Source organism: Lygodium microphyllum, chromosome 15 (assembly GCF_053477565.2).
Source record: "Lygodium microphyllum isolate KBCC chromosome 15, Lygodium_microphyllum_v1.1.10, whole genome shotgun sequence".
NCBI classification, from domain to species: Eukaryota; Viridiplantae; Streptophyta; class Polypodiopsida; order Schizaeales; family Lygodiaceae; genus Lygodium; species Lygodium microphyllum.
Genome location: NC_141149.1, coordinates 61,778,100 through 61,805,376, shown reverse-complemented (window position 1 = coordinate 61,805,376; position 27,277 = coordinate 61,778,100).

Genomic DNA, 27,277 nt, shown 5'->3' with positions numbered 1-27,277 from the left:
GTGCCACCAAAAGGCGTGACATCTGCCGTCGGCTGCGCAAAAGCTGGAGTAACTGGAGTGGACGTCCCCACAGGTGTGACAAATCCTGGAGGTGACCGAGCTCCAGCTGAACGATGAGACGGAGACACCTTGTTCGTGTCTCCACAGCAGCACCCCCCTGATCCTCCTGCAGTCACAGTCCCTCCCTCTGGCCCAAGTCGCGAGCATCGAGATCGTCTACTCGAAGCTGAAGCATCTGATCGTGCCGATGCTGATCTAGCAGAGCGCCCTGACGAAGAACAAGACAGCTCCTGATCTGCTATCTCTCTGAATCTCGCGAGCTGATCTGGAGACATACGTGCCATCATCTCCTGAAACTCCTCATCGCTCATCCCTCGACTCATCCTGAAAATGTCGATACCTGCACAGATAAAAAATAATGTTAGAATAATCAATTTAAACTATACAAAGCACATTAATAAAATCATTTTTGAAAAATCCCTCTTAAAATGCATATCTTATCTACCTTTATGGAAGATCTAAACAACGAATTGAGTAATACAATTCTCCAAGAATGAAGTATTCTATGGTCCCATGTTAATCTCCTGACACAACTCTGCATACACTGGAAGGTCGATAGACATGTCACCACAAAATAACGAGTCTGTCTCGTTCTCAAAAAATTCTACGACTTCTGTATTTCCATCATTGTTAGCCGATGCGGGCTCCAAGCTTGCGGTGGCCTCCACCCCTTGTAATTTCGATCCCTCTATTTGCATATTTTCTTCATCTATGCCTGGAACATCGCTTTGATCGTATACTCCCGCACCTCGAGGAGTTGAAGGTATAACATACCACCATCGAGGTTGTCGGGGATTTGGATAGAAGATTACTTGTTCACAAACACTTACAAACCGTCTTCAAACCATTGTGACATAAACCATGTCGTATTACAATTAGCAAGCAAATGCCTAGTTGCACCTGTTCACAATGGGCCGGCAACACAAAGGTGTTGCGCAAATCCATCCATTTTTTTTTGGAATCTATTTTGAGAAATCCAGATGGACCTCGTCGAACTGTTGCGCTAGCTCCTCCAAGTACCACTTTGAACCACTGCACGTCGAATATTATCATGGAGAAGCTACGGTAATCCACCGTAATAATACTTTGCAAATTCCCAAAATACTCCATCTCATCCACAACCGTGTTCGGATCCGTTGCTCGTCGCCGGCTCTCTTGCTCAAACCTTGCCATGACACCACAGTCCATTGTGGAGCGCATTTTGTCAATACGCTCCACCCGAAAATGCCGTCCGCGCGACCACGCTGCACTATATATTTTGTACTGCACATTGAAACACTCAAATTAGATGTAGCAAGCAAATTTAGATACGACACATTCTAAACCCCTCATTACCTTTGGACTACATCCCCTCAAGAACTCCCACTCCTCCATTGAGACCTCTGTCCCTTCGCTGGATGCTGCGGTCAAGGCTCCATGCAACCATCGTGTAGACATAAACCGCGGCATCTCCTCCATGCCTTCGGGATATCGAATCGGTTGATGGCGCGTACTGCGTCGGAATTCAGCTCGCACTTCCTCTCGTTCTTTCCTTGCAATCTGGTACTTGGCGAGCCACGTCTCCATGGAGGCATGGTGCAACATACAAAAGTGATTCACCTTCTCTTCCATTGAGGCATCCATTCTTTTTTCTACCCCATTTCCAACCACCACATCTCCAGTCAGCCTGTCATCGTCCTTCAACGTCCATAGCATTTCATTGTCTGGTTCCACCGTTGGTAGCCATTGTGAGATATGCACTAACGCCTCTGACACCAACCAACCTTCCGCCATGCTACCTTCCGGACGAGCTCGTTGTCGCACAAAGCCTTTCAGGGTTTTCATGAAGCGCTCCAGGAAGAACATCCATCGCGTATGGACAGGTCCAGCAATCTCCACTTCATCCACAAGATGCACAAGAAGGTGAACTTGTATCATGAGCATGCTAGTGGGCAAGTATTTCTCAAAGAGACAGACCGTCTCAACTGCTCCCCGGCTTGCGGATTCAATAGAGGACGTCTTAATCTCTTTCTGTGAGATCCACTGCACCAAAGTCTACAGCTTGTAAATGGCCCCGCGAATTTCTGGAGTTAGGCATCCCGCGATCGCGATCGGTAGGACAAACTGCCACAAATGAGAAAGCATTAAGAATAATGGTCACTTTTCAAATTTCAAAATGTCCACGCTAATTAAAATCCATTCTGTTCACAAACCTGACATATCTTATGCCAATCATGGGATTTTAGCCCAGAAATCTGGTCATCTTTAGAAAATGCGGACCTGAGAGAACGCATCATACCCGTCGGAGTGTGGATAGACTTGATTACTTGCTTCACAATGCGCTCTTCTTTGGTAGACAAAACCCATGGAGCGCGAGGAAGCTGCACTCCCCCTTCAGCACTCGATTGCGGCCAAAGTGCCTCCATCTTATCTACCTCCTTTAAATCCATTCGTGACCCTATAGTGTCTCTCTTTCCTGTGATGTGGTCCCATAGCAAGCTGCCCACATTTTTGAAAATATGCATGGGATCCAACAAGTGGTTGACCTGTAAGTGCGTCCAATATGGCAACTCGTAGAAAACTGAGAACCGTCGCATTCCATTTGGATGTGAATCCGGGTTTACCATTTTCAGCTCGTACCAGCTTGCAGCATTCATACGTGCTGGAGGTCGTCCAAGAAAACCTTCCGTGAGTTCATGATCCTCCGGCAAGAAAGCGGCGTGTCCTTGATATACCATCTTCTTCATGGTTCGTGACCTTCGGGAGTCTAACTGTGGCCCACACAATGGACATGCATGATAACCTGAGGTAACGAGACATGCAAGGCGATCCATGACCTAGTGAATACTTGATTGAATGAAATAAAATATAGATATTACCGGCGAGAACAAAGGCCTGCTCACCTGAGCACTCTCCCAATCCCGGAAAGTCATGCATCGTCCACATGAGAATGGCTCGAATGTTGGCTGACCGCCGACCATCACGCATGCTCATATCTTGCACCGTGACCCCCTCCTCCCACAAAATCTTAAGCTCATCGACTAATGGACGAAGATACAGGTCCATATTTTTTACTTTGTAGCGGCCTGGGACGAGCAAGCTAAGGATGAGATGTCCTTTCTTCGTAGAAAGCCATGGAGGAATGTTGTAGTTGACAAGCACTATAGGCCACACACTGTAAGAAGTCGAGCGCAGACCGAATGGGTTCACACCATCCATGGCGAGACCGAGCTGAAGATTCCTTGGCTCTCGCGCAAAGCCTGGGAAGGTAGAGTCAATGTGGCTCCATGCGCGTGAATCTGCTGATATTCGTTGCACTCCATCCGTGGACCTATTCTGCACATGCCACGTTGTCAAGCTTGCCATGGCAGACGTGCGAAACATGTGGTTTATGCGGGGGATGAGCGGAAAGTGTCTGAGGACTTTTTGAGGGATGGTCTGCCCTTGCAAGTCCTGTCGATACCTGTGAGCACCACACTTTGGGCATGTCTCCATAGTCTCGTATTCATCTCGAAACAATATGCAGTCATTGATACATGCATGGATGTTATTGTAGTCCATGCCAAGCTTCCGTAAAACATGTCACGCATCATCACGAGACTCAGGCATGGTGTTTGCAGGTGGCAATATATGATATTTCAATAACCTGAAAAAATCATAAAACACCTTGAAAAATCCATCCATGTTTGCAATAGTACTATTTAAAAAAAAACAATGAAGTCTGTGTGCAAGGTACCTGAATAACTCAGTCACACTCGTATCGCTCCAACCGTATTTTGCTTGCACACTTAAGAGTGCAAGCAATGTCTTCAACCGAGATACTCGGCACCCATCATATAATGGTATGGATGCTTCCTCTCTAAGCGGGTCAGATGTCTCAACATCCATGGGAATCAATGCATCGATCATTGCCTCCATCTCAGGCTCCAAGATTGTAGGCAAGTCGGGAAGGTTGTTTGTCTCCTCTGGCATTGACGGTATAGATGGGCCTTGCGAGTGGTCGATTGGCTCCTGCAATCCATCCATCGCACGTCCACGAACTCTTCTAATTGGCCGCAAAGGGTGCACTCCCCCTTGGGTCGAGACATCACCCCCCTGGATACAAAATTTGCCAACAAGACCCAATCTTATTGTGTATGGTTTTCAATTAGCTTGAGAGTACAATGCATGAAAAATGCTAACTTCAAATTACCGTTTGCTGAAAGTTTGCAATTGCCTGATCAATGATCTCAGATTGAAACTCGCCAAATCGTCGTACGTGTTCTATAGACAATCGACGTTTTCGTCTAATTGCCAACTTGCATTGAGAGCAAGGACATGGGACACGCTGATTAAGATACGACTTGCGGTCTTGAACAATAGGACCTTCTTCGTTTGCCATCTTATCTACATTACAACAAACGAGGCTTAAATGGATAGCTTTATGGAGATGTACGTCAAGTTGCAAGTTGACCATAAACCTTGCATTGTATATAGTAGTCGAGAGATTTTCCGATGTTATATCTCGGCCTTGTATCATGCTCAACGATTTGTTTGTCCCGGTAGATAATTTTTTGTTATATCTCGGCTTTGAGTATAAGTAATCCATTTTAAAATTAATGTGTGCCATCTATGAAATTTTATAACTATAGTAATAAAATTTATTTCAATCAATTCTACTCATAGTCATAAGACCTGAGAGAAATTATCCTATACTCAATTTAAGGGTTTCTTCTTCTATAACAATAATTTTGGGTTCATTTTGATGAAGTACGTGGCCGTATGCAAAGCACATTGCATACCATTATCAATACGTATATTATCTTAAATTTCCTTCCCTTCCCTCTCTCTCTCTTTCTCTCCCTCTCCCTCTCTTCCTCTCTTTCTCTCACCCTCTCCCTCTCCCTCTCGTTCTCTTTCTCTCCCTCTCTGATTTCCTCCCTCCCCCTCCCTCTCCCTCTCCCTCCCTCTTTCTCCCTCTCCCTCTCCCTCGCTCCCTCTCCCTCCCCCTCCCTCTTTCTCTCCCTCTCTCATTTCCTTCCCCTCCCTCTCCCTCTCCCTCTTCCTCTCCCTCTCTATCTCTCTTTCTCTCTCATTTCCTAAACAAGCAAAAAATAAAGTGATTTAAACATCCTCCAAGCAAAAGGGAGAGGGAGAGATACAATGCACTCCCTCTCTTTCTCTTTCTATCCCTCTCTCATTTCCTTCCCCTTCCTCTCCCTCTCACTCTCTTTCTCTCTCATTTCCTCTCCTAAACAAGTAAAAAATAAAGTGATTCAAACATTAAACAAGAAAAAGGGAGAGGGAGGGAGAGAGAGAATGCACTCTCCCTCCTTCTCCCTCTCTTTCTCTTTCTCTCCCTCTCCTATTTCCTCCCCCTCCCTCTCCCTCTCCCTCTATTTCTCTTTCTCTTTCTCTCCCTCTCCCTCTCCCTCTCCCTCTCTCTTACTCTCTCGTGTCCTCTCCTAAACAAGCAAAGAAGAAAGTAATTTAAACATTAAACAAGCAAAAGGGAGGGAGAGAGAGAGAATGCACTCTCCCTCTCTTTCTCTCCCTCTCCCTCTCTTTCTCTCCCTCTCTCTCCCTCTCCCTCTCCTTCTCTTTCATTTCCTCTCCTAAACAAACAAAAGAGAACGATTTAAACCTTCAACAAGTAAAAGAAAGAGAGAGGGAGACTCACCAATGAGATATGGCGAGCGTGGGCGGCTTCTCTTTGCAACGAGGGCTCCTCCTCTCCTTTGTGAACAACGACGGTGGCGGTGGCGGCACCAAGTCTCTTCCTCCTCTTCTCTCACAAAGCCTTGGCTCTCTCCCTCGCTCTCTCCCTCGCTCTCACTCTCAAAAGGCAAAGAAAACAAAATGAAAATGGCGCTCTGGTTTCGGCCGCGCTTTTTTTCCCTATGGCGTCGCTATATGCGTCGCTATTTGCGTCGCATTTGCGACGCAAATAGCATATAGCGACGCCAATTGCGACGCCAATAGCGACGCCTATAGCGACGCCGATATCCGCCGTCGCTAATCGGCGTCGCTATTGCCCCATTCCCTTGTAGTGTTCCCTATTTAGCAATAGCTCTTTGCTTTCTGAAAGAAGTCTGCATAGGAATATCCCACATATACTTACGAGCATACATCTTAGAAGCTAGCTCAATAGCATGGAATAGTGTGGTAGGTTTCTAGGCCATAACATCAGCTAAAAAATTAGGCTCCAAACCATAGATATACTTATGCAACTTTGCATCATCGCTCACACTCTCTACATACATGGTAAGATTCAAAAATTGAATTGTATACTCTCTAACTGATAAGCTTCTTTGGTCCAATCGATACCATCTTCTTACCAACTTTTCTTTCTCAATGGGAGATACAAACATCTGAGCCATCTTAGCTTTGAATTCCTCCCAATTGTCAACCTATTGATTTTCCCTCGTTATGTACATCCACTATGTATGAGTAATGCCCTTAAGGTGAAGAGTAGCAAAGTTAATCTTTTGGTCATCTGATGACCTAGGGAAAATATCAAAGTAGGACTCCAACTTGGAAGTCCACTCCTCCAAATCACCCTTTGATGATGAATGACCACTATATTTGGTTAACAAAATCTTATCACAAAGTTCCCTCTCAATAAAGATTTGATGTCCATTAGTTACTTGGGGTTGCATATCCATGTAACTACCATTAGGGTTTGAAATATTAGAAACCCATGAATGCTCAAAATGTTAGATATGATCAATGCCCCACCCTCATTAGGTGCTACCAATGATCCATAGTGCTCAAAGTTGTAAGGCCCCCATTATGAGGAAAAGCCAAATGTGAGCCTGGACATTGGTTGAGTCCTGACTTGTATATCAGATGAGGTCTATGTGACCGGATGGCAAAAAAGGTGACTGTTGTGGGCCTAATCTTTGGGTTAGACGGAATGGTTAAGCTGGTAGCAACTCGAGGCACATTGCATCGAGTTGCAGTGTAAGGGAGTTAAAAGGGGCCCCTATTGTGGGGTCCGGGGGCCGTGGAAGCGGCCCCTGGCTGGGGGGTCCCAGGGGGGCCAGCGGCCCCCCTAGCGGGTGTCCGGGGGCAGCGCCTCCGGCCCGATGGTAAAGGGAATATTCCTTGGCCGACTAGTGGAGGCTCATATGGTAGGTCGGTCAGCAGGCCCAACCTAACGACCTTCACAGGTGATAAAAGCTAAACCCCTTCGCAACCATCTCTCACTCATCTTTCACCCAGTCAGAGTTGTTGTTCCAGCTAGCCTTAAGCTCTTCACCTATCTTCTGTCTAGATCGCTATCTAAGCTTCACACAGTGGAAGTGCATGGGTGGACAGAGCCATCTTTGTATCAGTTGTTTGAAGTTAAAGAATCTACTGATTCTCCTCTTATCTATTGTGTACTCTCTGAGGGTTGAAATGATGAACGGGTTGCCTCTTACCCATCCAACCTCCAATCCTCACTAAGAGAACTAAAGAGGGGCACCACCTAGCCAGAGGGAGGATGGGCTAGGACATCCATTTTCTCAAAGAGAACCAAGAGAACCAAGACACAAATTTACAAGTGAGAACATATGTACTAGACACCATATTGGAATATAAGAGAGAGAGAGATGAGAGGAGAGGGAGAGAAGAGGAGAAGAGGTGGAGGAAGCTTGCCATTATGCTACATGGAATGAGAAGATGAGAGGAGAGGGAGATAATAGAAGAAGAGGTAGAGGAAGCTTGCCATTAGGCTACATAATAAAAGAACTCACTCATAGCTCACCTCCAAGAGATGAGGGTATTCTAGAGTGCTCTCATGGACTTGTCATTCTCCCCCTTCTTCTTCCCTCTTCATTCTCCATGGGCTCTTTATATAGCCTTCATGAGGGATTAGATTAAGCTAATCTTCTTGATTAACATAATCCTAGATGATGTATGGCATCTTTGAAAATATGGAGCATAGTGAATGGGACAAATCCCCACCTTGGTCATCATGCAAGAAGCCAAGGGTGGTGGTAGACAACATAGAAAAATGGAGCTAGATTACAAGATGTGGGTGGCCAAAGCACATTATTATAATATATTTACAAGAAGGATAGAGTGGAAAGTTGGTGTGGTGAAAGAGAGAAGAAAATTGCATGTAGCCAGCAGTCTGCGCCTTCGTAACTTCAAATCCGTGAGGAATTTGGAAAAAGTTTCTTCTGCAACTTTGTAGACCAGGTCGAAACCGATCGGCCTTCGCGGGAATTTTCTTGAAATTCGCTTTTTCTTGGGAGTTATTGAGATTATAAAAAAGGCTTCCAAAAGCTGCTTTGACTTTAGTATCCCATATGTATATAAATACATATAAGCATGTGACAAAAGGGGTCCATGCTTGTAAGCTTTTGTGCAAGATCCAAATGACACCATGATGTGGATATTGACTTGTGTGCAAGGGTGAGGTGTCCTCTAATGATGGTGATAGATTCCAAATCTTAGTGATGTAGACGGGGCCCATGTGTAGTTGGAGGCTAGTCCTTTGAAAAATCTATGCATTCACTCAACTCCTAGGTGTAATCCATTTTCATCTTCACTAAGATAACCGTCCCTTTTACCCTTTACATTGACATGCCTTCTAAGAACTTGTTCCTCCCATTTGCTAGAGTTATCATAATCGAGAAGCAATGTAGCATACCTAGTGCTTGAAGAGTAAACCCAGAGTGATATGGTAGGCTCTTGATAGGGGCTTTGGCCAAAATTTTGTGGTAGTAATCCGGGTTGTAAAAAACCCGGATCACTCTCTATCTCTTTCTTAGATTCTATTCGCTGCGCCGTGTAATATTTTACATGGTATCAGAGCCCAGGGGGCTCTAGAGATCGGAGAGCGTACAAGAGGCAAAGGCTTCAACAGCAAAGAGAAACTATGTCGACTCCGGGAAGCGGTTCTGGCGCATCAGGAAGCGGTGAGGAGGTGGTGCTGCTGTACCGGCTATTCAAACGCTGAGGATTCGTCCACCAACCTTTAGCGAAGGCAAGTTAGATGGTACAAACTACAGCTTGTGGAAGTTCAAAATTACAACTATCCTTGATTCTTATGAGCTTTTGGAGACTGACCACAACCTACCCCCGACCCATCAAATCCTAGTGTGATGATTCCTCCGAATGTAGATCTTCTACGAGCTTGGAAACGAAGGAATGCAGATGCATTGTGTGCCTTAGTTACAAGCTGTTCTGATAGTGTTCTGACTTTGATTCAGCATACAACCAAAGCATCAGACTCTTGGAATGTACTAAGGAGTCACTATGAAACACGAAACCAAATAAGGATTCAAAACTTGGAGAATCAACTAACAGCGGAGAAGTTTGCTGAAGGAGAGACGGTTGAAGCATTCATCACTCGAATTAAGAATCTGCGCGATCAGATGGCTGGCGCTGGGATACAAAAGACTAGTGAAGAGCTAGCTCGGAGGTATCTTCGGATTTGTCCACAAAAGTTTGATGGACTAGTAACTGCCCTTAATACTCAGGTGAGACCTCAAGCTTTGACTTTTGAGGAGTTTTGTGCATTATTAATGGAGGAGGAGTTGAGGCTGAAAGCCTGAGAAGGAAGCAACAATGGAGATGCTGCATTCTCTGCCAATGCAAAAGGCAAAGGTGTTTCCTCCACCAAAAATGATGGTGACAAAGAGAAGAAGGGCGGAAAGAAAAAGTTTCAAGGAGAGTGCTTCTACTGCAAGAAGAAAGGACATGCAATTGCCGATTGTCGTGTCAAGAAGGTAGATGAAAAGAATGGTACCCTTAAAAGTAAAGGGAAAGAGACAGCCAATACGGCTGAAGCAGAGCTGGAATTATTCATGGCGACCATTGAGGAAGTGTGCTCCTTAGTGCAAGAAGAATCTACCACTGACTCATGGGTGTTGGATAGTGGGGCCTCCCATCACATGACCAACAAGAAAGGTCTATACAATTCTATGCAGCCTCTATAAGGATCCATCACTGTGGTGGTTGGAAATGATGCTAAATGCCCTGCTGCGGGCACAGGTACTATTTCTTTTGTTGCTGCAAATGGTGAAGTCAAAAAGCTTTCAAATGTGTTGTATGTTCCCGAAATCAGGAGAAATCTCTTATTAGTTGCTGCCATAACTGATCTTGGTCATGAAGTGAGATTCAAGAAGACAGGTGCAGAAATTATTGATAGTGCTGGTACAATTGTTGGCAAAGGAGAAAGAAGGAACAACCTGTATGAGCTAAGTGCTCTTACAGCCACCGCTGGAGTGGACACAAGTAAGCTTTGGCATGAAAGGTTTGGATACATCAGATTTGCAGTATTGAAGGAGATGCAAAAGTAAGGTATGGTTGCTCACCCACCTACAATAACTGAATTGAAGGAACCATGTGAAGCTTGTATGATGGGCAAGCAACAAAGAAAGGCATTTCCACAAGAAAGCAAGAATAGAGCACAGGCTCCTCTAGAGTTGGTGCATGCTGACTTGTGTGGTAAGATGCCTACACAGGCCTTGGGGGGATCTTCTTATTTTATGTTGATTGTCGACGACTACAGTAGGAAGATGTGGGTGTACTTCCTTCGTGATAAGGCTCAAGCTTTTGGTAAGTTTAAAGAATGGCTAATACTTGTTGAGAATGAAACAAGGAAAAGTGTGAAGAAATTTAGAACAGATGGTGGTGGTGAGTTCAACTCAAAGGAGTTTGAAGGCTTTTGCAAGAGCAAAGGGATCAAGAGTCAATTGACGACGTCTCACACACCTTAGCAGAACGGTGTTGTGGAACGCATGAATCGCACCATTGTGGAGATGGAAAGATGCATGCTAAAGGGCAAGGGATTGCCTAACCATTTTTGGACTGAAGCTATTAATACTGTAGTCTACATTCTAAATCGGAGCTACACAAAGGCTCTTAAGGGAAAAACACCTCATGAGGCTTACGCTGGTAAGAAACCATCTGTTTCACATTTCAGAATTTTTGGATGTGAATGTTATGCACATGTTCCAGATGAGAAGAGAAACAAGTTACAACCAAAAAGCAGAAAATGTATCTTCTTAGGTTATAGTGATGAGCAGAAGACTTACAAGTTATATGACCAAGAGGCAAAGAAGATCATCGTGAGTCGTGATGTGGTGTTCAAGGAGGAGCCGCATACAGTGGAGGAGGAGAAGGCAAGTTCTTCCACTCTATCATCAAGTGAATAATTAGTCCACTATGAACATGTCCCGAGAGCTATCCCTATCCTTAAGGAGGAGAAAGCATCATCTTCAGATGATGAGGAAAAAGTTCACCAACCTCACATCACCCCACTGGAAAAGCCATTGCCGCACTGGGTGAAGCAGCTCTATGACCACAATAATCCTATGCCTACATCTGTTGAGGAGAAGGCAGATGGACCAAGGAGGTCTCAGAGAATAGAGGAGCAAAGGAGGGCTTCTGCTCACATAGTCAATATGGCCTTGATGGTTGAGATTATGAGAGAAGTAAAGGAGCCAACTGACTTAGAAGAAGCACTTGCAGATCCATCATGGAAGGCTGCTATTGGTAAAGCAAGTAATGAAAAATTACGTACAAACTTCCTATAGAAACTAGCAAGACCAAGGAATGAGCGTAACTCATGCACGTTTTTAGGTACAGGCCAATTCAATATTGCATCAATTTTCTTAAGATCAACTTTAATTCCATCAGATGATACAATATGACCTAAATACTCAATTTCTGTTTTAAAGAATTCACTCTTTTTAGGATTTGCATACAGTTGATTTTCTTTCAATAACTGAAAAACCAATGACAAATGCTCATAATGTTCTTTCTCATTTTGACTAAACACCAAATTATCATCAAAGAAAGCAATTACATAATACTGATATTTTAAAAAGATATGGTTCATCATTCTACTAAAGGTAGCAGGTGCATTAGTCAATCCAAATGGCATCACTAAAAATTCGTAATGACCAAACTGTGTTCTAAATGCAGTCTTGAATATGTCAGACTTATCTAGTCTCACCTGATGATAACTAGACTGAAGGTCAATTTTACTAAATATAGCAGATCTGTGCAGTTTGTCCATAAGGTTATCAACTCTAGGAATAGGATACCTATTCTTTACAGTGATTTTATTTAAAGCTCTATAGTCAATGCACATTCGATAAGTATTATTCTTTTTCTTGACTAACAGAACAGGTGCACCGAATGGAGAAATGTTAGGTCTAATGAATCCTCTATTTAGTAATTCCTCAACTTAACTCTGGATTTCTTTTTGCTCTATCTGGTTATGCCTATATGGTGCTTTGCAAGGTGGTTATGTGCCAAGGATCAAATCTATCTTATGGTCTTCTAGACGTGAAGGAGGTAAACCTGGTGGTAGGTCTTCTGCAAAACAATCCTTAAAATATGCAAGAAATTCTTTATGCCTAGGATGCATATGATTTTCCTTTACTTGCAGTTCATTCGCCCAAATGAGATAGGATTTACTATTCTTGCGTAATGCACGTTTAGCTTGAGTATGGGAAAGTAGTGGAAAAAAATTAGATGCATGCATACCATATAATATAATAGATTTTTCTTGAAAATTAATATTCATTGTGTGTGTAGAATAATCTATATCTGGGTTATGCTGGTGTCGCCAAGGCATACCTAAAATAATGTCACTCGACTGTAATGGAACAACTAAGAAATTTCTTCTTTCAGTGTATTGACCAATTTGAATCTCTAAGTCTTGCACTTCCTGTGTACCATTATACCTAGTGCCTAAAAATGCAGCTTTGATGCGATAATGCGTAGGTACAGTCTGTAATTTCAATTCTTTTATCAATTTTTCTGAAATAAAATCATGAGTACTACTGTCATCATGCAAAATAGTCTTTTCCTTTCCATGCACCAAACATTTCATAGTCAATAAAGAATGTGGAGTAGGCATACATGGTAAAGTATCGGAAGTAGTAGTAGTGTCGTCCTCATCTTCAGTGAAATCAGGCATATCTTCATGTTCGTCCTCGTCCATGGCTCCAAGGTAGTTGATATGAGATGGTGGCTTCTTTGAATGACAATTTGTTGCTAGATGTCCAGGTTGGTGGTATTTATAGCATACTATTGGCTTGGCTTTAGTTACATTGTTTGCAATGGCGGGAAGTCTAGGTACATTTGGATTTGGCTGTGGAATAGGCTTAGGATTTTGATTGACATTGGATGGTAATGCAGGTGGTTTTGCCCAATTCTTGCGGAAAGATGATGAAAAGAAACGACCTGGATTAAATCTTCTAAAATTGGAATTGAATTGTTTAGATCCATAATTACCATTGGCTTGGAATTGTGGTGGTCATTTGTCTCTACCTCGTAGCTTATCTTCAGTGTCATGAGCTAGTGAAATGGCGTCTTCAAGGGTAGCAAGCTTGAACATGTTAACTTCAGCATAGTAATGCCCAAGGAGTCCAGACATATACTTCTGCTTATGTGTCACCTCTGGTATGACTTCAAGCATGTGTAGCTGGAGGAGTGCATTCCAAAAACGCTATGTATACTAAGGAATAGGCTCACGATCCTGTTGTTGGAGAAGATCCCATTGCTTAATAGCTTTCTCATGAAATTGCGGTGGAAGGAAATTTTGCATGAACTTCTTCTTGAAATCTTCCCAAGTAGCAAGACAATCTATGCTCTTGCGTACTACAGTCCACCAAAGTGATGCTCTGTCTACCAAATGATTACTAACACACTTGATTTTATCTTTTTTTGCATAGGTTTCCTCATGGAAATAGTCATCAAACTGACTAATGAATGCTAGAACAGTCTTTCCTTCTCGTATGCCATTGAATGTACAGAATTTGAAACTTCATTTACTTATCTTTGATTCCTTGCGAATGGTTTGAGCTTCAAGAGTGGCGTCGATGGTACATCGAATCATATCTTCAGCTTTGAGGTTCTTCTTTGTCGGTAGACGCTCTTTGTAATTTTGCCAGTTGCGCTTGCAATGCTTGCCTAGCCCTTCGTTCTTCTTCCAATTGCATCATGATTAAGTCCAGCTTTTTCTCCATCGTAGGCTCAGGTAGGTCGCCTTCGGCCATAAGATCATCCATATGTGGTTCCGTCATCCTGTAAAACTCAAAAGACCTTTCTCACTTAAATCAAGTTAGCGGGATGAGCGTAGGTCAAGTTTGGGAATACAAGGCTTATGTGTTTTTTGGGTATAGCTTTCTCAATCTTCAGAAAATCTGCGATTTATCCTTCTTCGTATGCTGAAAATGCTTCAGCAAACCTGCGTGTGGGTAGAGTACCTTCCAATGAACAACTTTGTAGTTCGGAGTTTCTACACAGGTACAGTCCTTCTAGGAGTTTTGAGCACAAGTCAGTTCTGACTCTAGTTGACTAGTCTGACTTGCAAAGTTGCAAACTTATGTGACTTGCAGACTTGCAGACTTGCAGAACTTAGTCAACTTGAGGAACTTGCAGAACTTGATCAGAATTTGCTTGCAAAACTTGACTTTTGTGGTGTGTGGCATGGAGTTGTTTACTTGCAGGGTTTGAGAGTTGCTTAGAAGACTAAGCTTAATGGATTAAGCTTAGGGGGGGCTTATGGAGGAAAAACGGTGTAGATTCGTGGGAAGAGGGGGGCCGTTTTTTGCCATCGCGAGATTTTCGGGCATCCTCTCATAGCTCGATGACGAATTTTGAAGCTTTTTATAAGCTTCCTAAAGCTTTTAAGCTTCAACACAAAGCTTTTGAAAAGAATTAGATATGGAGGTTATGAGCTTAACTTTGGTTGTCCATGCCTTGTTGAAGGAGATATAGGAGTGGTTCTCCGTCTCGATAGCCCAGTCCTTCACGATCTAATGACAGAAACAGGGGTTTTTGATCACCAAAAGTCTACCTGTATCGACGATTCGCGACGAGATTGACCGTAGAGCCCGATCGTTCCAGGAGCTCCACCTTCGCACGAGATGGGTAGCGATTGGAAGCTCTTGATCTTAGCTCCGCTCTGATACCACTGGTGCGCAGATCGGTCGCTGTATGCTCACGTAGTGAATCCCGGAAGGTCCCCAAGAACAATGAACTTTGCTTTTTTGCACAAGTTACAAGGTAAAAAGCATGAACGACAAGAGCAAGAGACCAATTGGGTGCAATCTCCCCCCATGCCTTGTGTGAGCGCTTCACAAAGCATGTATTTTATGTATATTTCTTCTTCATGCTCAATAATAGCCCAGTTTACAAAAATATAACAAGCTTTTAGCTTTTGAGTTTGCTTTTACAAAAATAGGAATAAAGCTAATGGACAGTGCTCAAAGAGTCTGGCACGCCCAATACAATGTCCAAATAGAAATAACATATCCGTGCGCATGGACGCATACAAAATAATAATAAATAATCGATGCCTCAATAGACATGACAAAATATAGGCATGGCGCCTATCAAAATATAATCTATAGACCGAATACTTGCTAGACTCCAATGCTTTCCTCCACCACTGCTGTTATCTCTACACATCAACTGAAGCATTCACAATCGTTAGTAAAATAATACAATTAAACTGACAAAAGGGAATACCTAGCAGTCTTTAGCTACATAAATAAATCAGCTAGTTAGAAATAAATCCTAACCTTAATTTATTACGAGTGCGCACTCTAAACTCATAAACATTTATTAATTTAATATGCATTTTGTAGAATCACCCGCTATGGAATCACCCATGTACACACTAAATTAATGAAACGCCCAAAAAGGACAGGCGTCCCCATCAACTTCTCGCACAAAGAATCCACTTTGTGTATGAGCCCTAGTCATCAAAGTTTATGGAATCCACCGTAAAACCTCACGGAATCCACCGTAGCATGGAATCCACTGTGGAATATGCCTCCTGGCATCATCTGGTGCGCAGATCGGTCGCTCTATGCTCATGTAGTGAATCTCGGAAGGTCCCCAAGAACAATGAACTCTACTTTTTTGCACAAGTTACAAGGTAAAAAGCATGAACGACAAGAGCAAGAGACCAATTGGGTGCAATCTCCCCCCATGCCTTGTGTGAGCGCTTCACAAAGCATGTATTTTATGTATATTTCTTCTTCATGCTCAATAATAGCCCAATTTACAAAAATATAACAATCTTTTAGCTTTTGAGTTTGCTTTTACAAAAATAGGAATAAAGCTAATGGATGGTGCTCAAAGAGTCTGGCACGCCCAATACAATGTCCAAATAGAAATAATATATCCGTGCGCATGGACGCATACAAAATAATAATAAATAATCGATGCCTTAATAGACATGACAAAATATAGGCATGGCGCCTATCAAAATATAATCCATAGATCGAATACTCGCTAGACTCCAATGCTTTCCTCCGCCACTGCTGTTATCTCTACACATCAACTAAAGCATTCACAATAGTTAGTAAAATAATACAATTAAACCGACAAAAGGGAATACCTAGCAGTCTTTAGCTACATAAATAAATCAACTGGTTAGAAATAAATCCTAACCTTAATTTATTACGAGTGCGCACTCTAAACTCATAAATGTTTATTAATTTAATATGTATTTTGCGGAATCACCCGCTGTATTGGACGTGCCAGACTCTTTGAGCACCGTCCATTAGCTTTATTCCTATTTTTGTAAAAGCAAACTCAAAAGCTAAAAGCTTGCTATATTTTTGTAAATTGGACTATTATTGAGCATGAAGAAGAAATATATATAAAATACATGCTTTGTGAAGTGCTCACACAAGGCATGGGGGGAGATTGCACCCAATTGGTCTCTTGCTCTTGTCGTTCATGCTTTTTACCTTGTAACTTGTGCAAAAAAGTAGAGTTCATTGTTCTTGAGGACCTTCCGGAATTCACTACGTGAGCATACAGCGACCGATCTGCACACTAGCTATGCAGGCGGAGTATGACAGCATAATGAAGAATGACACTTAGGAGCTAGTGGATCGACCAGCAAAGCGGAAGGTTATTGGCACCAAGTGGATCTGGAAGGTAAAGTACAAGGCTGATGGTACCTTAGAAAAGTACAAAGCTAGACTGGTTGCCCAAGGATTTTCACAAGTTGAAGGGTTTGATTTTCAAGAGTCATTTTCCCCAACTGCCAGAATGACCACTATTCGCACGGTACTTGCAGTCGCTGCCCACAAGAAGTGGCCAGTGTATCAAATGGATGTTAAGTCAGCGTTCTTAAATGGTGGCCTCAAGGAGGAGGTGTACGTGGCTCAGCCACCAGGGTTTGAGGCCCCCCATTCTGAGAACAAAGTGTATAAACTGAAGAAGGCATTATATGGGTTGAAACAAGCCCCCAGAGCATGGTACCAGCAGATAGATAGGTTCTTTTTAAACCTAAACTTCAAAAGATGTGCCTCAGATGCTAACTTGTATGTTTACAGGGATGGTAAAAAGTCTGTAGTGATTGTCCTATATGTGGACGACCTTCTTATTACAGGTGACTATGAAGATATGATCAACCAAACTCGAAAGGCTTTGAATTCTGAGTTTGAAATGACAGACTTAGGCTTGCTGCACTATTGTTTGGGGATTGAAGTCTAGCAAGAGCCAGGAAAGATCTTCATCTCTCAGAAGAAGTATGCATGGGAGATCTTGAAGGCATTTGGCATGACCGAGTGCAAGGAGATAACTACACCTATGGAGGTAAATGCAAAGTTATCCGTCGAGGATACATCAGCATTAGCAGACATTGGGAGGTATAGGAGGTTGGTCGGCAGTCTGATCTACTTGTGTAACACCAGACCAGATATCAATTTTGCTGTTGGTGTTTTGAGCAGGTTCTCAAACAAACCTCATGAGAGTCATTGGAAGGCTGGGATGCGGGTGCTCAGATACTTGAAGAAAACTCTTGACTATGGTATCACATAGAGTTTCGAAACTTCTCTTGTGGGGAACTGTGACTCAGATTGGGCAGGAGACATTGATTCCAGGAAGTCAGTTTCTGGTTATTGTTTCTCTTTGGGTTCAGGAATTTTATCTTGGATTAGTAAGAAGCAACCAACAGTGGCATTGTCTTCTACCGAAGCAGAGTACAAGGCAGCTTGTTTTGCTGCATGTGAGGCCATAAGGTTGAGAAGGATTCTATGGCATATGGGAGTGCAGGATGAAGAACCAACTGTGCTAAGATGTGACAATCAGAGTTGCATTGCCATTGCCAAAAATCCAGTGTTTCATGCACACACCAAACATATAGAGATCCAGTATCACTATGTGCGTGATTTGATGGAGGATGGGATAGTGGAATTGGTCTACTGTCCAACAAGGAGAATGGAGCACATATCTTCACCAAAGCACTTACGAAGGATCTGCTTCAAGTTCATCTTCAGAGACTTGGCATTGGGCCGAGGAGATAGTTCACCTATGGGTGGACATTGAGAGGGGGTGTTAGATATGATCAATGCCCCACCCTCATTAGGTGCTACCAATGATCCATAGTGCTCAAAGTTGTAAGGACCCCATTATGAGGAGAAGCCAAATGTGAGCCCAGACATTGGTTGAGTCTTGACTTGTATATCAGATGAGGTCTATGTGACCGGATGGCAAAAAAGGTGACTGTTGTGGGTCTAATCTTTGGGTTAGACAGAGTGGTTAAGCTGGTAGCAACTCGAGGTGCATTGCATCGAGTTGTGGTGAAAGAGAGTTAAAAGGGGCCCCTATTGTGGGGTCTGGGGGCCCCAGAAGTGGCCCCTGGCTGGGGGGTCCCAAGGGGGCCAACGGCCCCCCTGACGAGGGTCCAGGGGCAACGCCCCCGGCCCGATGGTAAAGGAAATTCCCTGGCCGACTAGTGGAGGCTCATATGGTAGGTCGGCGGTCAGTAGGCCGACCTAATGACCTTCGCGGGCTATAAAAGCTAAACCCCTTCGCAGCCATCTCTCACTCATCTTTCACCTAGTCAGAGTTGTTGTTCTAGTTAGCCTTAAGCTCTTCACCTATCTTCTGTCTAGATCGCCACCTAAGCTTCACACAGTGGAAGCGCACGGGTGGACAGAGCCATCTTTGTATCAGTTGTTTGAAGTTAAAGAATTTATTGATTATCCTCTTATCTGTTGTGTACTCTCTATCTCTTTCTCAGATTATGTTCGATGCGCCGTGTAATATTTTACACAAAATAGGTTCATAAGCTCTAAAAGAAGTCTCCCAAATCTCATAAGCGCTATGTGGTATCCCTTTCTTTCCAATAATACTTCTAAGTATTATTGTTTGATGGCTAAAAGGATTGTTTATTTCCACTCTCTGTGTCTTCCATTTGTGTAGCCACAAGCATAGAAATCTGAGATCTAAGTTTGTCCAAAGAATCCTTAGTAGAAGAGGCAAACTTCTCCAAAGAATCCTTGGTAGATTGAGCCATATGCTCCATGACTCCCTTGGTCTGCATGTTTGATTGAACCAATTTTTCAACCACGTGATCTAATTTAGAAACCAATTCCATGTGTCTGATGGAATGCCTAGTCTCATGGTTACAAAGAGTGGTATTAAGAGTACTACAAGCACCATATTCTTGTGAATCTTCCTCATTTTAACATGCCTCACATATTATCTCATGTTCTTCTCTAATTTGTTGCTAAACATCATCATCAGGCTTGTTCTTTCCTTTGTTTCCAACCATTTCCGCTCACTAGTACAGTGCAGTCCTAGTAGACCCCTTGTTACAATAATAGCCATAACTTTTGACCCCAATATCAAAATCAAGAAAATTTTTATCAAAATCAAAGCCCATAAATAGCTCTTCAAGATGAGCTATAGCACTCAAATTCAAAATCAAAGCAGGATATTTTGGGAATGCTTTTTAACTACTGTCCAAAATAGTCACGCACCTTTTAAAAACATTATTTTAGTGTATCCACCTCTCCCAAGTTAAGGATAAGGTCTTCCAACCCTATGGTACCCTTTGTATGACCTATAGGAGCGAATGGAAAATTCACAATTTCTTAAGAGCCAATTGGTGAATACACCTTGCAATATTCTATTGAGGTCCTAAAAAATCTCTAAATTACTTTGTAACACATATAACCAAGTAAAAGTCTTCCAAGAGTGATCCCAATCCATTGTTTGAGTGTATTACCCTATGTAAAACCTGTAATCAACCTAGAATAACTTGTAATATTCGTGAATGATTGAAAATTTATCCAAATGAAGGATAGATGCCCTGTTTCCAATGAATGTACATGCCCCTACTCTAGGGAGTAGAATGGTTGGAATTCCTCTCGTAAAAAACATGTAATAACTTGCATAATCATTGTGGCTAATCAATGGAGTCCCAAGCAATGCTATCTAACTGATAGCTTTATGTCTTCAAGAATGCCACTCTTGGTATCTATGGTCAGGGATATAGTGGCATGGCAGGCTCATCATTTTCTTTAAAAGGATCCAAAGGACTAAATTATATTGCTAGACTACACCCTATTTTATTGTAAATGTGGCATGAAGTCCCAAAAAAGGAAGACTTATTATCAACATTGTTCTAGTACTAGGCATGGTTAGCAAGGAATCCTCACAAAGCATGATAAATTTTCTTTGAATGAACAAATAATTGAGCATTTTTAATCAAAAAAAGTCATTTTTATTCAATCCAGGGTATAAGGTGAACCTGCCATGATGGGAGATGCCATGAGTTCCATCCTGTTATTAAATCTCTTAGATTATTTAGTCTGGAACCTGAAATGGTAGTCACATTGGACACTTCAGTTTTTAAGTCAATTTAGGCGTTTTGGGCTACATAGGCTCTAAATTATTGGGAGGTGGGAAAAATTCCCCCCCCCCAGGTCTGTTGGTTGCACCCCTTCAAGATCTTTAAGTATGGGGGAAGATCACCTCTCTATTATCCCACTCTCTCACCCAACATCCACCATTTTCCTTGGTGGGAATATCAATATGGCAATAGCATTCTAATTAATCAATCAAGGATGAAATGCATAGCTGAAATTTTCTTTCAGTCTTTAATGATATGCATGATTAATCAATGAAAGATTGAAATGAAGAAATGAGTGTTGGCTAAGGGTCTTACCAATGCAATTCAATGACTCACTGATTGCTAGTACTTATCCTTTATAATATTTCAATCTTGGGTAAAGAAAATCAAATAATCAAATCAAGGTTATGCATCAAGACATTGTAAATGATACCTATGATGAAATAAGATTTAAATGAATGTTGAAATTCAATGTAATAGGCTCTAATCAATAAGAAGAGAACTAATATTTGATCTATTGATCAATTTCAAGGATTAATCGATCAAAAATCTCCCATCAACAAGTGTAAAAAGCTTAATGCAAGTGGATATTGAGAGATTCCAGGGATTAAGAAAGTGAAATACCTTGATCAATCTTGAAGAAGTTGTTTAATGCAAGCTTCAGTCTAATTTTTGAAAGAATCTTCCATAATCCATCATGAAGCTCCAATAATCCATAAAACCAGCCTATACATGCTTAAATAAGATTGGATCTATGAAGAATACTTATTTAAACACTTGAATGTTGAAGATTCAAGCTTCTTGAAGAAAACCCCCAAATAAACCTTTAATATGAGCTTCAAGAGGCTCAATATGTTGAAATTTCTTCAATTCTTCAATTTTCCACCCAATGCTTACTAGAGTAATGTCCTTTGGCCCCGAATGAAAGCTTTATTGAGTAATTTTAAGATATTAAAAGAGTTCCATCAATAGCTTGCTATCCATAGCCATTGGAGGGTGAAAAAAGCTTGAAGAGACAAAGAAACGAGTCAATCTTGCTACCATTTATGCTCCATAACCAAATAGAAGGCCTCAGTAGGAAAAAGATGTATAATATTGTGATATTTGTCAAGATTTTTTACCATTGAAGCTACTTTGCTCTTTTGCCATAGCTAGGGTTTGAAGGAGATGAAAGAAAAGCTTTAGAAAACCAAATAGTATTTGCTTTGCCTTCTAGAAATGGCCGAATGAAGCTTGATGATTAGGGAAAGAAGCATGACTAGTAGAGATGGAGAAGAAGCTTGGAGAAATCAGTGCGAAATGCACCAGAATATGCATTGGCTACTACTATTCTAATGCCTAGTTGAATCCCACATAAAGTATACTCCATTTGCTGAGCATTATGCCAAGATCATTTGCTCCAAGCTCCAGAAGAATCAAGTCACTGTGAAGTGAGAGATGAGGCTTCTTGGTAGCCACCATGGAAGCTTCAACCAAAAGCTTGAGAGAGAGAAGAAAAATAAATCATGTCATGAACTTCTAATCAAGACTAACTCTAATCTCCCTAACTTAAACCATTTTACACCCAAAATAGCCTATTATTGATGCACGATCTGCTGTTTTGTCCAAGATGCCTCCAAATTTTCCTTCAAGTACTCTAGTTAACTCTAACTAGTTGTCATTGGTCTCCTCAAGGAAGTTATTATATCTATATCCTCTACATCACGTGCGTTCAAGGCCTATTTATAAATATCCTTATCTGTAAATTTTTCCTAAATAAAACATAACCATTTTCCACTCAATTTGTAAATAACCCCTTTATATTACACCCTTCTGTATGTAAAAAATGTATAAAAATGGTATTTTAAATATACCTTATTTTAAACCCATGTGATGCACACATATATTCATGAGTAACTTACTCGAGTTGGTATCCTTGTCCATTTTTCCAATTGACACCTTGTCTTTAAGTAACTAGGAAGTAACGACTGTAGAAGAAAATCCAAGAAAGAATTATACCAAATGGATCAAAGACCTATGCTTTGATACCACTTGTCAAGGAGAGGGTTGAGAGGTGAGAGAAAGAAAAGCTAAAGAAAGAGAAAAGAGGAAAAAGGAAGAGTGATGAGAAGAGAGAAGTACTAGAAAGAGAAAAAAGAGAGAGAAGCTATAAAAGTTGAGTACAAGCAGGTGAGATGAGAGACAGTAATTGTATTATGATCAAAGGTGGCAAAAATTACATCTCTCACACCTTTTATACCTATGTCAATGTGACAAGATATTGTTAATAATTCTCTCTCACAAACACATGTATTCCCAGTTTCTTACAATAAGAAGCCAACAAAGAAGAAAGAGAAGGCCAATAAAGGGGCACCTAAGCTTATGAAGCAACCAAGAGAGCAGATGGTTTGGCGAGAGAAGAGAGCTATCACTAACTTTCAAAAATTTCATCTAGCAAGTTCTCTTTCTAAGGCCCAATGCTAACCTCCTACAATTAGTTAAACTATCCCCAAGAGTACATAAGGGGTTTAAGAATATCCTTTGCATTGGATACATTGTTGAACCCTTGGGTATGGCTCGTAATGATTGGTTTGAGCATGCTAAAAAACATTGCCCAAGTATGCTAGCTTATGTTGATGGTACATTGGTGAGCAATGCCATTACGGATACAGGATCCTCCATCAACATTATGAGCTCAAAATTGATGGAGAGGTTGAGATTAGAGATCCAAAAATATGCCTCCACACTTTTGAGGATCATTGATGACATTTTGAGACAATTGGAAGGTTGTATTACCAAATTCCATGTAACCATTGCTAATGTCAAATGCATCTTGGACTTTAGTGTCATTAGGTTCATAGGGTAGCCAGGCTACCAAGTGCTATTAGGTAGGCCATGGATCTTGCAATTTGATTGCCAAATTGACATATCGATTGGCTGTTTGATCATTGGAAGAGGTGCAATATGAGTTATAGTTTATGCTTACCCAGAATCACCTCAAAGTGAGGGACCTTTTGGTAGTGAGACTTCAGTGGTAATAAATAAAGAGAGGTGTCTACTATGAAATATATTTAACAAGTAACTTTGAACAAGCCTATAGAAGGTCATGATAGAATTAGAGATACAGATGTGATAGAGAAAGACCTTGGTTCATTGAATGATTTGTGACCGATCAAATTAGGTTCTATGCTAAGCATGGAAGAAAGGAAGGACTATGTGTCCTTAATCCTGGAATTTCACAATATATTCACTTGGAGTTATGATGAATTGAGGAGAGTCTGCCCTAGTTTAGCCATGTATACTATCCCCTTAAAAGAGAAAATTCGACTTGTTAGACAGAAAGTGAGGCACATGCTTTTTGAGGTAAGGGATGGGCTATTTGAAGAGTGATACAAATTACATAAGACTAGCCTAATAATTCCCATGCAACACATGGAGTGGTATTTGTCGGTGGTTATCAAAAAGAAGAATAATAATCAAATTAAGATTTGTGTTGATTTTAGGAGCTCAATAAACAAATAGTTTTAAATTCTTATATGTTTCCATCTATTAGATTAGCTAGTAAGTAGGGATATATACTCCTTTATGAATTGTTTCACCGACTACAATCAAATGGCCATCACAGAGGAATATAAGTTAAAGACGATATTCATAACAGTATTTGGAACCTTTGTGTATCATATTATGGGCTTTCGATTATGTAATGCACCAAGTTCTACAACATATGGCTGACAAAACCTTCAGTGACATTTTCATAGAAGAGCTAAAAGTTTGCACTAATGATCTAGGAATAGCTACCACTAGTGAGAGACAATTAATAATTTTGAGAAAATGCTTCAAGCATTGTAGGAAATTTTGCATTGCTCTAAATTTGAGGAAGCGTGTCTTTGGAGTGCCCTATAGATTACTATTAGGCCATCTAGTTAGTTTGGTCAGTATTGCAATTGATCTAGAAAATATTAAAGTCATTGTTACTATGAGTCCATTGTGCAATCCTAAGGAAGTGCATAGTTTCCTATCATTAATTAGGCTATCTTCATTCAGATATTATCATCAATTCATTAATGCACTAGTTGAAAGGATGTTTCCATTGAAAAATTTATAATCCTTCAGCTGTTTATTTTTTTGGAGTGATACATACAGAATATCCTTTGAGGATGCGAAGCAAGAATTGGCTAAAGTGCCAATCTTGAAATCACCTAAAATAGGTGAGATGTTTTATGTGTTTTCAATAGCCATGATGCATAGTATCAGATGTTGTTTAGCTCAAATATAGAATGAAAAATGGTACCACCCAATTGAGTTTGTTAGTCACGATTTGGATGTGTCTAAAATTTACTATACATATATGGAAATTTTTTGCCTTGGGATGATCTTTGCTAAGAAGAAATTTAGACACAATATTTTGTATGAGAAGATAGTATTTTATATAAGGAAAAAGGATTAAGGTTATTATTGAATAATTTGATTGCCTAGAAAAGTGGTTAATCGCTTTGCAAGAATTTGATTATGAGATTAAGAGTAAGTTTTTAGGATTGCAAGGCATCATAGAGTGTCTGGTAGACTTCGGGGAATTAAAAGAAGTATTGGATGAAGTTAGTGACCTTGAGGATCTGTTATAAATAGACACGGTTTCCATTTCCTCTTGCTACAATAATACTTTATATATCCAGAGGAGAGACTCGATCTAGGGCTAAGAAAATGAAAATTAAACAATAAGCCTTAAATTTTAGCATAATTTTAGGAACCATATATTGACAAGGGGTAGATGATGTTTATCATCAATGTGTTATGCTTGATATGGTTCCATTTATCTTGGAAGAGTGTCATGATTCCGCTTGTGGAGGACACTTTTTTTGGATGATTCAATGTACAAAAACCCTTAAGAGTCAGATATTAGTGGCCATCCATCTTCTAGGACACATTTGCATATGTTAAGAGTTGTGACATATGCTAGAGATGTGATAGTAGAGATAATCAAAAGTACCCTTTGACTTCTATTATAGCTTTATTACCATTCAAGAAGTGGGGCATTGACTTTGTAGGTCCAATTACACCATCATCCTCTACATAGAAGAGGTATTTTATACTACTGATTGTCTATTTAATGAAATGGTTAGAAGCACGAGTGATAAGGAAGGACAATGCAAAGGAGACTGTTAGCTTTCTTCTTGAACAAATAATCTATTGTTTTGGTCCACTAAAAGAGTTGGTGTCGGACCATGGAACTCATTTTCTGAATAAGGTGAGGGAAGATTAAGCATAATAAAATGACATCTTACAATCCACATACAAATGGGACAGTTGAAAGCACCAATAAGTAGCTTGTGGGAATCCTATCAAATATCCTCTTAACAAAGAAAAGAGATTTGGACACGAAACTATACGTGGTTGTAGGGGGTACATCACAACCTTTAAACAAGCTATTGGCCATATCTTGTCCAAATTAGTCTATGGATAGAAGTGTGTTAGCACATATGTGTTGAGAATAGCAAATGATGCTTGTATGTACTGTTAGAATATCAAGCTCATAGTATGTATGACCGACATTAGCTATGTCCAGCTATATCAGCAAGTGTGGGACATTAAATAAGTTGGTGGTCTTAGACCCAGTTTGAATGGTCCTACGGACCTTAGTACTATTGTACACACTTATGTTATGCTTGTAGTCTATGAAAAAATGAAATATGATGAACGACGTGAAGGTCAGACAGTAGCTCCATTACGTTGTCTCTCCCCCTCTCTCTTCCAACATGGTATCAGAGCCATCATGGATGGGCTCTTGAAGGCATGAAGCTGCGAGAAAGACCTGCAACCTGAAGACTCAAGGCAGAGGTTGAAGAGAAGCAGGCTGTCATTGTTTCTACAAAGAGGTATGTGTTGAATGCATCTTCAGTATACTTGAAGGAGAGTATGTCAGGACCTGTTTGGAGCCTTGTAAAGGCTTGGTTGGTCATCGTTGAGTGGATCTACAGTAAATGCATCATCAGTGTGAAGCAGGAGAAGCTCAGAACAGTCCACGCAAACTGCTCCAATTTGCTGATCTGCATATGTTGGCTGAATAAGCACATTTGAATGAAATGGAGAACTTAAATGCTTGCTGAATCATCACTGAAAGATGGTTTATTGTCCTAGAATGCTAACCCATGATGTAAATCTCATTTATGAGCTATGACAGTTGATTATAGATCTGAAAATAGTGAAAACCTGTTGTAAATGAAGGCTGTCATGTTGCTACTGAAGACATAAATCACTACTTGAGTGATCCAGAGCTTGTATGCTTGCTTGGGAAGACATATTAATGATCAGACATGTCAATGCTTGGTCTGGAGCTGATGTATGAGGTGGAATATTGAAGTACAAATCTGAAATTGATGACAGGGTGCTGTAAACTGAAACAAGGCAGCATACATTGATCACTCCCTAAAGATTTGAAGCCATTTGATGAGCATTTTGAGCTCTACTGAAGTGAGGGCTCATTCAGGAAGCATATGTACTGAGTTTGATGCATTTGGATTGCATTTCACTGATAAAATATTCAGATCTGGAATTTTATGACAGGTTGAAAACTGTCATAAAACTGTCATCATCATGTACTCATTGCCTTGAAGAAATACATGCCTTTTGTTACCTACAGGGAGTTGTATGGTACGGGATATG